The sequence below is a fragment of the Pseudorca crassidens genome, chromosome 6 (assembly GCF_039906515.1).
Source record: "Pseudorca crassidens isolate mPseCra1 chromosome 6, mPseCra1.hap1, whole genome shotgun sequence".
NCBI classification, from domain to species: Eukaryota; Metazoa; Chordata; class Mammalia; order Artiodactyla; family Delphinidae; genus Pseudorca; species Pseudorca crassidens.
This window is the reverse complement of record NC_090301.1, coordinates 17,030,464-17,044,029: the sequence shown is the minus strand read 5'-3', so window position 1 is coordinate 17,044,029 and position 13,566 is coordinate 17,030,464. Positions and strand designations below refer to the sequence as shown.

The 13,566-nt window shown below is 37.0% G+C and overlaps 1 non-coding gene across 1 annotated transcript; it reads right to left on the bottom strand.

Annotated features, from left to right (window-relative positions):
- Positions 1-9,556: 9,556 nt before the first annotated feature.
- LOC137226883 (U6 spliceosomal RNA) lies at positions 9,557-9,663 on the bottom strand. Its single transcript, XR_010944577.1, has one exon. It is a non-coding gene; the product is annotated as a U6 spliceosomal RNA (small nuclear RNA).
- Positions 9,664-13,566: the final 3,903 nt, after the last annotated feature.

The following is a 13,566-nucleotide window of genomic DNA, read 5'->3' as shown; positions in this document are numbered from 1 at the left end:
AAAAAAAAGACTTTGGCCGTGTTTTTCCCCAGAAGTTCTATGAAAATTTATACTCTGAAATACAGGGCCTGAGGTTTCTTAATTCCCAATCTCTTTGTCAATATTTTTGAATTTTTAATACTTGCCTATTTGATAGTTGAAAATGGATTGTTTTTATTGGCATAATTTTGAGTGACTGTGATAATGAACATTTTCCCTGTATTTATATTTTTCCTAGTTTTATATATGTATTTTATATATGTATATCTGTATATGGTATATATTTTATATGTGTATATATATTATATATGTGTATGCTGGTTGTGTTTGTTTTTTGGGTATACATTTATTTCATTTCCTTTGTGAAAAATTTGGTTTTATGTTTAGAAAGGTCTTCCCTAGTCAATATTATATAAATATTCATGTATATTTCTTTTAGTTCTATAATTTTAATTTGATGTACATATAATTTTAATACTGCTGGAATACACGTTGTTGTATGATATAGTTCTCATTTTTCTTTCTTTTTAAATGTATTTTATAGATTGCAATGCCAGCATCATTTATTAAAAAAACCATTTCCCCGGAATTCAAAATGCTATATTTATCATATATTAAATACTTATAAGTAATTTGTTGGAGTGGATATCTATTCTTTCCCATTAATCTCAGTTATAATTCTGGATCTACTTCCACACTCTTTATAGTTGCTTTATAATATATTTTCTTCCTAATGGTAAAAGTCTTGCAACATTATTTTGCTTTTTAATCACTTTTAGTTTTATTTTCATATGAAATTCAAAACCGTTTTGTCAAGTTTCAAAAAAGCTCCTTTGGGATATTAGTCTGAATGACATTAAAGTTAAAATTTGATTTGAGAAGCTTGATAATCCTCTAGTTAATTAGTACTAACTTAGTCATATTATTTGTTCATTTATTCATCTATTCATTCAACAAATATTAATTGGTTTTTTTTCTATTCTTCCAGGGCTATATCTGACATCACAAAGGGCAGCAGCCTGGGAAAACAGGCTAGTCAGCCAAGAATTTTAGGATAGCCCCTCACACCCATCAGTAGTGCTCTGATGGAGTCCCAGTAGTCCGCAAACTTATGTGGGCATCAGATCCCTCAAGGAACTGGATGAAAATACCAGTGCCGGGGCTCGTTCAGTTTCAATGAGCTTGGACCTCTCCATTACTTTATCTCTCTGGGTGCTTCTTAAACATACCAAAGTGTAGGGCTTCCCTCGTGGCGCAGTGGTTGAAAGTCCGCCTGCCGATGCAGGGGATGCGGGTTCGTGTCCCAGTCCGGGAAGATCCCACATGCCGCGGAGCAGCTGGGCCCGTGAGCCATGGCCGCGGAGCCTGCGCGTCAGGAGCCTGTGCACCGCAACGGGAGAGGCCGCAACAGTGAGAGGCCCGCGTACCACACACGAACACACACACAAAAATACCCAAGTTTAGAACTACTGCCTTAAACAATCTCTAAAATAAATTTCAGGTGGTTTTAAGTTAGTTTCAGGTATCTTAATAAGGGTGATAATTAATAATATTTATTAAGCACTTTTATAAGTGCTTTTTCAGAAAATAAATAATTTAATTCTCACAACCAAATTATGTGGTGGCCACTATTATTGTCCCTATTTTACAGGTGAGGGCCGGGAGGCTCAGCAAGGGGAATGCCTGGGGCATTTGGCTGGGGAATATCACATGCAGGATGGAAACCCATGTCATCACCTCATTCACCTTAATCTCTCTGCTATCCCATATCATCTCTACACTTCTTCATTTAAAGTTTTATATGAATACACTTTTTAGAGTTTAAATACATTTATTTATTTATTTTGTGGTACGCGGGCCTCTCACTGTCGTGGCCTCTCCCATTGCGGAGCACAGGCTCCGGACGTGCAGGCTCAGCGGCCATGGCTCACGGGCCCAGCCGCTCCGCGGCATGTGGGATCTTCCCGGACCGGGGCACGAACCCGTGTTCCCTGCATCGGCAGGCGGACTCTCAACCACTGCGCCACCAGGGAAACGCTAAATACATTTATTTTTATAAAAAGCTTTATATGACTTTCTAAATATAGAAAGTGCTTGTAAAAATAAATTCCACACATGAAGCAATGATTCTTAACGTAGCTTGATGCTATTGTTTGGACTTTGAGCCCAAGGCCTCCAGTTTGTGTTTTAAAGGAGATTAACATGTGTGTAAAAAGTTTCAAAGACTCACTAACCTCCGTCTTAGACTTTCTCCTTGATTTAATTGCAAGGATTAAAAGAAAACTAAAAGAATAAATGTATCCCTATATTGTTCAGGGAAATTTAACTGTGTACCTGTATCTGAAATTATATTTATATGTGATATATGAACCACACCGCATGATAACAATGAATCAGTGAGCTAACTAAAACAGTCACAAAATAGAAAATGTGGTGAATATTTGTCTAACATTGGATCAAGCAAGGACTTTATAAACATGAAAACAATAAAACTAATCATAGAGGAAAAAAAGTCAGTCTTATAATTACAAAAAGTTTTAAATAGTAGGTACCAGAAACAAAAGTAAATAAGCTGGTAACACAATTAGAAAATATTTGCAAAACATAACAGATAAAATGCTGGCAACTTCTAATGGAATGACCTCATACAAATAATTTCAAAAGTACTAAATAAATGGAGAAATGAGCAAATCAAAATATCAACAGTGCTTTTTCTCTGGATCATGGCTGATTTATTTTTCTTTTGCTATATTTCTATATTTTCCAGCTTATTACCTGTTAGCCTGTATTGTATCTATGTTCTGGAAAAAAAACTTCTCTAATAAACAGAATTTTTAAGAGTGGAAATATAAATTAGCTTATAAATAGAAAACCGCAGAAATAAGATTTATCTTATTTATCTTATCTGAGCACAAGGTGCTCAGACTAGCTGGAAAAACATGTATCACATATTACATCTATCAAGTATGGTTTTAAAATATCCCTTAACAGTATTTTGTTCTGCATGAAAAATAAGGCAAATCCACAGAAAAGAAATGACAACCAAATTGATGAATAACTCTCCCTGTCTCTCTGTGGCTCTGTGTCTGTCACACACACACACACACACACACACACACACACACACACACACACTGCAGCACTCTTATAGAGCACCACTTGGGTCACTAAAGCAATTTAACAGAGCTGAAAGGCCTAGCATTGAAAGCTGACATAACGCATGTATATATCTCATTTAAGCCTCCTAAAAACCCCGAGAAATTGGTTAGGTAGTAATTAACATCATCCCATTTTGCAGAAGAGAATTCAGCATCCGGAACTTGACCTAGTGTTGTGTTTCTCAGAGTATGCATCTAGAATTGCCTCCGTTGAGGGTGTGGGAGCGGTGCTTGAACAAAGCAGCCCAAACGTCGCCGATTAATTCAGCATCCTGGGAGGGTGCCCAGGGAACTGATATGTCTTAACAGTGTCTCAGATGATTTGAATGTGCAGCCAGGATTATAAGTAAAAAAGCCAAATTTTGAAACATGGCTTTCTGACTTCGGCTTCTGTGCTAATTTTACTGCACTTGTCCACAATGGCCATACACATATACAAGTCTTAAAGGATGTAGTTTTTTATAGGTATCTGATATTTGTCATCTTTAAGATATTTTCTCATGTCTGTAGTGGTACAAATTTAAGAACTTATGTTTCTTGTTATTATGAATCTCTTAAGAAAGTACCTGTTTATGTATAAGGCTAATAAAGGGGTAAGTCTAGTATCTCTACTTTATGCAACAGATATAAAATCTGATCAAGAATTTTCATTGTAGCCCTTCTGTCCAGACTCGGAAAATCAAAAATTTTGACAATTTAGGAGTTAAGAGAAATAAAAATATTGGCTAAAGTTTACTTAAATATGTTGCTTTAATATGCTTTATGTATTCCATACTCAATTTGAAGACATTTATTACTTCAAAGCAAAAATATTTGATGATTGTTTACTATCCTGACTTAGGGTTAAATTTTCAAAAATTTCAATAGTTTTCAGATGTTAATTTTTAATAAGTATATTAACAATGAGTTAATGACCATGTTTAATAATTAATATATTTAATTATACATTCAAGCAAGTTTCTTTATACATTTATTGGGCAAGTAATAGTAATATTCACATTATCTTAACGTACGTCTTGCCTGACTAAATTCATGAAGCCCATTTCTGTGTCATTTGGAAGCTTTCCGTGGAAGAGTTGATGTTTGCCCATGGTGCTTCATTTCGTTAAATGTTCTGTAGTACCAATTAACTAGTCTCAGAGGGTAGAGACCATAGAATTTATTATAGATGCTTGGAAGACTTTCATTTCATCAGCAAAATATTAAAGATGCAACCAATGTCTTGTTTATGTTACTAAAAATGTTTAGTATGTACTGGCACTTGCAACAGAATTTTGTGTAGTGAAAAGATGAGTTAAAAATACTTTACATAGCTGATTCACTTTGTTATAAAGCAGAAACTAACACACCATTGTAAAGCAATTATACTCCAATAAAGATGTTAAAAATAAATAAATAGTTAGTGTTATGTAATACTTTACATAACAGATATAGGTGGAAAATGTAATCTCAGTACAGAAGTTTAACAATATTAAATTGATACAGTACCAAATAGAATTTTTTCTTTTATTTTTTCTATTAAAAATATAATCTCATATCCAAATTTCACAAAGAACCATTATAATATAGGGAGGATTCCTAAGAGAAGGAGGGAATTTTGCTTGGTGGAAAGTATCTGGATTCTGAGGTGAGCAAGAGCTACGTTCAAATCTGAATCAAATGTTTGGCAGGTGAGGGAAGTTTAACCAAGTTTCTTCAAGGCTCTAGACTTCAGTTCCTTAGTTGCCAGATGAAGATACAAATAACTACTTTATGTGTTTGTTGAGGATTACAAGAGATGAAAAATTTAGAGCAACTAACATAGGGCTCATAACATGATGCCACAAAATCGTGTAGAATTAGATGGAATTTGATTATAGTCACTTATCACCTTGCATTATATGTTACTTATTTCCCATTTTTCTAAATATGTTGAGAGCAGAGGCCATGTTTTAATATATTTTTAGTGTATAACACAATAAATATGATAAACAATACTGAGCTAATAAAGAGGTGAATGTACTTAGTGATGTATTTATGTAAAGGATTCTCTCTGTATGATATTATTGAGGGCAATACAGTGGAAAGTTTTAAACTGTAGTAAAATCTTGAACTTATTAGGAAACTATAATATGATTTTTGACTTCAAATGGAGAGACTTTTTTGCATCTATACACTGTTTTAGTTTTTTATTGATTTACAATGTTGTGTTATTTTCAGGTGTACAGCAAAGTGATTCAGTTGTGCGTATATATATATATATACATGTATATATATATTTAGATTGTTGTCCATTATAGGTTATTACAAGATATTGAATATAGTTCCCTGTGCTATATAGTGGGTCCTCGTTGTTTATTTATTTTATATATATGCATCTCTACCCTCTTAATTAGATTCTTAGCTTCGGATAGTGATAGTCATTGATCCAATTAACTCTAAGTAGACGATAGGAGAGACATATTTAACTGTTGCTTCCAGGGACCCATTCTCGTGGACGGGAGCCATGCTGTTGTGATAGATTGCAATGCTAGCCCAGTTTCTTTCCTTGTCCCCATACCCACACCCTGTGACAAGGAACTTTGCTGTACAACCTTTTTTACCAGAGTCAACCACATGCACAACTTGCTTTGGCTAATGCAATATTAACAGATAGGATCCAAGCAAAGGCTTGAAGTACACTTGCATTCAGGCTTGCTCTCTTGTGCCTCTGCCATTGCCATGAAAACATGTCAGAGCCAGCTAGAAGGATAAGAGAAATGTGGAGCAGAGTAACCCCAGATGCTTGAGTTGGCAGCTGACTGACACCCAAACATCTGAGAAAGCCCCACTAGCCCCGCTAGGCACCCAGCCAATCTTCAGCTTTCCCAGACATGTGAACACAAATTAATTGCTGTATGCCATTGATGTTTTGTGGCTTTTAAAATATGTGGCATTATTATGGCAACAGGTAACTGTGATAGTCATCCTTAGAAATATTTTTTTTTAAAAAACGTGGTGTGTAATCTACAAAGTAATGTGTTATATGCCTGCTGTTTTTTTTTTACGAAAGTTTATAAAATAAGTATAATAATGCCAGATTTTAATTTACAGTTATTTCAATAGAGGTATAGAAGGATGGCTCCTGAGAGGAACATCCATCCGATGTGCAAGGTTAATTATCTCCACCTGGAACCAGAGCAAGATGCTCCCCAGTGCCCCAATAATCTCACGGTCGTAAGATGAGCCTTTGTGTAAGAGCTAAATAAATATTTTCAAAGGATTAAGTCACATACAGTTAAACTTATGGACATGAAACTCTTGAACAGATATCAATGCCAAAGGCATTTTCCTTTTACCCACCTTTTGTAGGTTTGTCTCCTTTTCTAAAAATAGCAACATATTAATCCATTAACATTCACATTCTCTCATTACTTTAAATACCTCCATTCCCCACAACTGCAAGTCCTGACCACTGTCTTGAACACGGGACAAATATATTCTACTGCCTGTTAGACAACTAAAGGTCTGTCAGGCACCTCCTGCTCAACATATCCAAAGAGAAATCCACTATTTTTCACTGAAAACTGACACTTGGATTTCCTGTCTCTCTCAATGACTCCACCCATCATGAAGCCAAGACTTGAGAGTCATACTTCATCCTTTCTTTTCCTTCAGCTCCCCTCCCCCAAACCTTATAATGACTAAAGTGGTCCACACACTCCCCAAAACTATCCATCACAATTTGCTTGGCCTGCAGGAGCCCTGCTATTTGTATTTTAGTAATCCATATTGATCACTAAAATATCAGAGTCATTCATTTCCCATAATAAGCTGGCTGGGGTTACAACACAGCCCCAAGGTAGAAAAATGTGGGGTCCTATTTTTGAACAATAATGCCAAAGCCGTTGTTTGTTTTAATATTCCTGGAGCCATGTAGGGTTTTGAGAAGAGCCTTCCAGAGAACCCCAAGAAAGAAAGATTTCCCATCTTCTCTAACAACTGATCAATCCTTTTGAAAATCAAGTTTTTCAATGCAAGGGTTAAGGGGAAGAAAGGGGCTTTAAAAGTTAAAACACACCGGCAGTTATCTGGCACGAGACTCTTGAAGAAATTGTTAATGCCTAAATGTTCCATGCTTTTCAGTGGCCTGGTGCCTGAACTTAAACAGAACTTCAATAAAAGTCATACAGAAAAAATAAATGGAATGGAATCTAAGGAGCTCAGCAATTATGTTAGAAATGTTTATCTAAGGAGAAAAAGCTAAACATCAATTTTTAAATCCTTTTTTATTATAAAATATAAAGGGACTGAAAATTTATCTCTAGATTGTGCACTGGGCAAATGAAATTCATATGTGTTGAATATACACAAATTTTTCCCAAATAATGAATCTGCCATGTGGGTTTATTCAACTCTGCTCTTGGTGTGAAATCTTGAGTGCACAGTCTGTATAGCCTTGAAGAACCCAGGAAGCTGAGCATGATGGTCTTGAGAGTGATATACCTTTTTCCAAACAGTTACCTGTCTGCACATGAAAAAAACTTGAAGAAGCAACTAATAGAACTAACATACTTAGTTTAACAGATTTACTTTGGGTTTATAATGAGCATCGAGCATTCAAACAGAACATCCTGATCTGGGGGGTGGCTGTGTGTGGGTGTGTGTGTGTTGGGGGGTTACATAATGAATGATGACATGGCCATTATTGGTATGTGGGAAGAGGAATCTAATTTTAGCTTGCATGCTAATCAAGAAGGTGAAGTTTGTACACATCAAACCCTGTGGCTCCATCATCAGCAACGCACAGAGGATGAAGAATAGAAATAGTCAAAACCTTGCAGAGACATAACAACAATAAAAGGAACTTGCCCCCAAAAATAAGTGATCTGAAGCAAGAGACATTTGTGCAGAAGATATTACAAAAAGTAAGCTGTAGATTCTGTATCTAAAGTACAATGTGCATTCATAAAAGCAAAGACTGATCATTTTCTTAATGTGATAGTGGTCCTAGTAAAAATAAGAGAAATATCAAGGCGGTGTGGGACCACCAAGAAGACCTTCAGCAAGTTGGCTAATACAGGGAAACCAAGAATCCAGGTAAGATCTGAGTAAAGAGATCTCTAGGAAGAGCTAAACAATTGATGAGATAACTGAAATTAAACATCAAAACACCATTATTAAATATAATTTGATGAATATAGTTGTGACTAAAAATGCCCCTCCCCAAAGTTATGAGGCTTAAGTGTTAATATTTAATATTGAATGTGGAAAGAACTCAGTATAGTGATTGGCATATAGTAAATACTGTTCAGTTAATGGTAAATATTAAATACACACCTTGGGCTTCTCTGGTGGCACAGTAGTTGAGAGTCCACCTGCCGATGCAGGGGACGCGGGTTCATGCCCCTGTCTGGAGGGATCCCACATGCCATGGAGCAGCTTGGCCTGTGAGCCATGGCTGCTGGGCCTGTGTGTCCAGAGCCGGTGCTCCACAATGGGAGAGGCCACAGCAGTGAGAGGCCCACGTACTGCAAAAAAAAAAAAAAAAAAAAAAAAAAAATTAAATACACACCTTTTATTTTAACATGGGAAATCAGTGATTCTCAATAAACCCTTTGAGTGCTTAATAAAACCTTGAGATTAGTATGAGTTATTTCCTTGGGTAAACCAAGGTGTATTATCCTTCACTGAAAAATTATACCAAAAATTAGTGGCTTAAAACATTAATATTTATTATATCATAGTTTCTGTAGATCAGGAATTTGAACATAGCTTAACTGGGGCCCAGACTCAGGGTGTCTCACAAGGCTGTAATCAAGGTGTTGGTTCGGGCTGCTATAATAAGTACCATAGACTGGGAGATTTATAAACAGCAAAAATTTATTTCTCAAAGTTCTGGAGTCTGGAAGTCCAAGATCAGGTGTCAGCATGGTGGAGTTGTGGCAAGAGCCCTTTTCTGGGTTGCTGATGACTGACTTCTTATTGTAACCTCACATGGCAGAAAAAGTGAGAGAGCTCTCTGAGGTCTCTACTTACATGAATGGCACTAATCCCATTCATGAGAGCTGCACCCTCATGATCTAATTACCTCCTAATACCATCTCATAGAGGATTAGGAGGTCAACATATGAACTCCGGGAGGACACAAACATTCAGTCCATTATACATCTTAAGGCCTGGATGGGGAAGAGTCCACATCCAAGCTCACTTATACTGTTATTGGCAGGATTCAATTCCTTGTTGGGTGGTTGGATGAAGCACATCAGTTCCTCATTGGCTGTTGGTTGGAGGCTGCCCTGTGTTCTTGCCACGTGGGCTAGCCATGTGGGCTTCTTCATAGGATGCTCACAGCATGACAGCTCATTCTATCAAGCAAGCAAGTAAGAACTGCCAGTCAGGAAGAGTGCAAACAAAATTGCAGACATGGTCTTTTTTTTTTTTTTTTTTTTTTTTTTTTTAAAAATATGGAACGCTTCACGAATTTGCGTGTCATCCTTGCGCAGGGGCCATGCTAATCTTCTCTGTATCGTTCCAATTTTAGTATATGTGCTGCCGAAGCGAGCACCATGGTCTTTTTTTTAATCTAATTTTGGAAGTGACATCCTCCTGCTGTTGCATAGTCTAATCATTAGATGGAAAGCCAGGTCCAGCCCATACTCAGGGAAGGGGATTACCCAAGGTTGGGAACACCAGAGACTGGGGACGATTGGGAACCATCTTAGAAGCTGTGGGTCACAGGGCAAGTTGAGAAAACACTCCACCAACAGACTGAAGATCTTGACTTCACTTCAGAACCTACCACTACCAAACTGTTCCATTTAAACAAGCTGCTTGACAGAGCTGTAGTGTTGTAGTCCAGAGTATGGGTTTTGGGGTAGATCACTTGGGGTTGAATCAGACTTCGCATGCTGTGTGACCTCAGAAATCTACCTGACCTGAAGTTCCTTGTATGTAAAAATTATATTTGTATAATACATACTTCACATAGTTTTTGTGAGATTTAAGTGAATTGATATGCCTAAATCACTTCGAAGACTGCTGGGGAATAATACAAATAATATTACTTGGCTAGTAAGATTGTTGAGAAGATTAAATGGGATGATGGATGGAGGGTCTTAGCACAATCACCACGTTCCACACATGGTGTCCACTGTCATCAATGTCTTCATCCCCATCCCTAGAGAGAGAAGCCTCCTCCTGCTATAAGTACTGTTCCCCCTTCTGCTCTGTAAGGAGGTCAACGGCACAACCTAAGGTATTGCCAGTGTTCACGGCAGTCAGCCTGTCTCAATATGGCTGTCTAACCCCCCATGCTTCTGTGCCACCTGGCCAAGTGCTAATGAGAAAGTTGGACAGACATGTCAGCCTCCCACTGTAGGCAGAGGAAAGGAGTCCACTATCCCTCTGGCAGATTGGAGGGGTGGGGAGGACTTGGGTATCGGGCATGAATATGACACCAGCCAGGGAGCTCTAGCCCACTTGGGCCTCTCAAGGGGCGATGACCCTTCGAACACAGTGGGGTGAAACCCACCTCTAAAGCCCTGGGATGAATGGGAACATTTTGCAAGATTTTGTTTAGGAACACAAGTTTCAGTAGACTCCTGCTGAGTTCCCACTGGGACATAGTGTTTCTGAGAAGTACGAATGGAAACAAAACGGTGGCATTTTTAGGCAGGGAAAATAAACTTGGGCTGTTTCTTAAACCCAAATACTAGAATAAATATTAGAATATAGGGTCCTTTTAAAGTTGTTTCAAAGCTGCCAAAAGGAACACAATAAAAGTTGAATAAGGATTTATGTTATATAGTCTACACAAACAAGTTGACTGGTAAATGTAGTATACTGTGATTATTATAATGTAGGTCACAGACAGTAAAAGTATAGGAAATTTCCTGCATTAGGGAACTAAGCCTCTTACGTTAAGTGAGGCACATTGAATATTTCATACGGTTTTTACAAGCAAAACAGAGGTCTGTGAATGGAAAGTCCTGGGATGAGAGGGGCAGGGGAAAGTTCAACCTGGCATTGAATTCCCGGGGAAGATATATTTTATGGTTTCTTTTACGGAAAAAGAACATCTTTTCTCTCATCTTCCCTAACTCAAACCACTCCCACGAACTTACTGGCAACCTTTGGTTTTAGTGGCCTGGCATCAAAGATAATAAAGACAGATGAGAACTAAAGGACAGCCAACTATAAAGCAAACTTTTCAATATGACCTGTTGAACAAACAAATGTGGTTAAAGCAGAAAAACCCATAAAATAAAGCTCTTTGGGAAAAAATTATATATACATATATATACACACACACACACATACATATATACACACATATACCTCCTATAGATACATGATACTAGCTCTGAAAGAATAATCATATATATATTTTTTAATTTTAACATTAAAAGACAATGATATATGATATTATAACAGAGAAAGCTATAGGCAGCCCACAATGACATTTCAGAATCGTAACAATGATATCCTTTGACTACCTGAGCTTCCAAAGTTCAGAAATTTGGATTTTTCCAACAATTAAGTAGAAAGCATTACCAAGTCATGAGAATAGGAGTTTTTAAACAAGAATCACTTCTCAGAAGGAATGACTAATAATCCTGAGTATTTTTAGAGAATTATGGTTTTTCCTGTACAGTGGGTAGACACGTGGCTTAAACAAAGCCCTGGAGGGAATCCTGCGAAGTGTTTTGCTAGTGGAGAATATCTGGCCCCTGTATGTTTGTATGATAGAATTTACTTAGCAGTGCTCTTGAGAATCACAATGGACCCTCCAGCCTGATCTGGGGTCTTAGAAGAAGTCAGGGCAGGCCAGGGCCAGCAATGTGATTCCAGGAATGGGGGTAGTGGGGTGTGGGTTGAGGAGGGTCACATTACAGGCCAGATAGGAGTTTAACCTTGAGACTGGAAGTCAGTGGACATGGATTCTAATTTCATTGCATGCTTTTAAATAGCAGTGGAACTTCAGAAAATTTAACTAACCTTGACAAACTTCCTCTCTCTCATCCTTCAAAGTGGATAATGAGACAGAGCAGATTTCTTGTATGAGAATTAAATGAGATAATATATGTGAAACACTCAAGGCAGTATACAGGTTATTTGAAGACCTTTATCAGGAATAGCCACTATTATCGTGACCCTTGCATTTTAGATTTGGAAACACTTTGTATAATATCCCCTATTTACAGGCCCTAACAATGCCCAGGGATACCTTAAAAGGAAAATATTGGAGAGAACAGCTTCATAATGAATTGAATATATCAAGATTCACTTTAAGTACAGCAGAGTGGGTAAGAGCTTGGGCTAATTTTGAAGAGGGCTGGGTTCAAGGGCCAGTTATGAAAAACAGCCATGTGAACTTCCCTAAGGCTTTTTTCCTACATCTGTGAAATGGGGATGCTAATAATAATCCCTTACTTATGGGATGTTGGGTGGAATAAATGCCTGTAAAGTACTTGACATGGTGATTAGTATATAGCAAGTCCTCAATAAATATTAGTGGTTAATAAAATTAGTAAAATAATTGCATATATTAAAGAACTAAAAAAGTGTTTACTGATTTTAAAATAACATTTTACATTTTTGGTGGTAGTCCTATACCAAAGATATAAAGCAACAAAATGAAAACATGCAACAGTCAGGTGTTGTCACAGGTGTGACACCTGTCACAACACCTGACTGTTGCATGTTTCACAAGGAGAGGACCTGTCGAGGAAGAGAGGTGAGACAAGATGCCTACTTTGGAGGAGTCTTAGACTGGAGGAATTAAACGTAGAATCAGAAGCACAGTCTTACCTCCAGAACTTCTAGACCCTGAGGAATAACCCTAACTCTTACTGCCTCAAGGAGGTCCTGAGTATTTACTCACAACATGACTCTCTTTCCTTGAGTACATTTTTTCTAGTCATCCCTGTGAGCTAGATGTAGTTGTCTATGAAAATAAATCTCTGTTCAAGATAAATAAGGCCAAATTTTTTTCTTGTAAAACCTGCATCATCATTAATGTTTCAGCATTCAAGTAAAATTGGTCACATTGTATTGTTTTCTTTAAATGATAAACGATGGGATTATTTTACTTTTTGTGGAAATTCATTTAAATGAGTTCATTTAGCTTAATGTAATCTATTAAAAAAAGGTTTATGAGGGGAAACCAATTAAAAATAAATGAAATCATCTCTTCATAAAAAAAAGAAAACAATTCCATTGTATTACCTGAAGCCAGCAGAAAATAAAGGTAGAAAGAAAAATGACATAGTCCTATATGTCTCTGACAAATATGGAGAGCAATTTTTAGATGAAAAACTTCTTCCTAATTTATTTTTATTTTATTCACATATCCTCACAATTATTATGCCACACTTGTGCCTAGTTGGAATCATTCATTCATATAGCCAGTCATTCATTTATTAAATATTTTTGCGCATCAACTAATGATTAATAGGACAGAGCTAGT